Here is a 640-nt window from a genome sequence, read left to right as displayed (position 1 = left end):
CGAGAGACAAAACTACCCTAGGGGGTCAGGGGACATTCCACCGCGAAACCTTTGTTCTCTAGATGCCTGAAAATAACCTCTAATGCGTTCTTGGCAATCATTAATATCTTTTCTTCTTTTTTTTTCTCTTCATTTTATTATACTTTCCAAAAAAGACTTGGTCCCTCTCCCCCCAATTCTGCCCCTGGGGTTGAAAAATCTACCTAATTATTAACTGCATTGTGTTTCTAGAAATAATAACAACAATAATAATAATTATAACCACAGTTACGCTAAATCAAGTGTCTTACAATATGCACTGCTCTAAAATAAGCGAAATATTAAACTTTTTTTCCCCCTAAAATCCACTCTCGATTTCGTGCTTCAAAGCTTATTATTGATATTCTATTTTGAATGAATATCGCAGTGCTTAATAGAGAGTATATATTTTACCTAACACGTTGTATCATATCATCGAGACACTATTACATAACCATTTTTTGATGGATTTAATAAAACTGACGCTTAAAAAGATAGGCCTATGTACAACACATCTTTGTACTGAGAACTCCAGTAAGATGTTGTACAGGCCACTTTTAAGGCCAACTCAGAAAGCGTTGAACTTGATTTGTTGTTGCTTCGGGTTTGTGTGTTAAACGCA

The sequence above is a fragment of the Anneissia japonica genome, unplaced genomic scaffold (genome assembly GCF_011630105.1).
Source record: "Anneissia japonica isolate Jap-2015-1 unplaced genomic scaffold, ASM1163010v1 scaffold6788_len1366326_cov149, whole genome shotgun sequence".
Lineage (NCBI taxonomy): Eukaryota > Metazoa > Echinodermata > Crinoidea > Comatulida > Comatulidae > Anneissia > Anneissia japonica.
Note: the sequence above shows the minus strand (reverse complement) of the source record.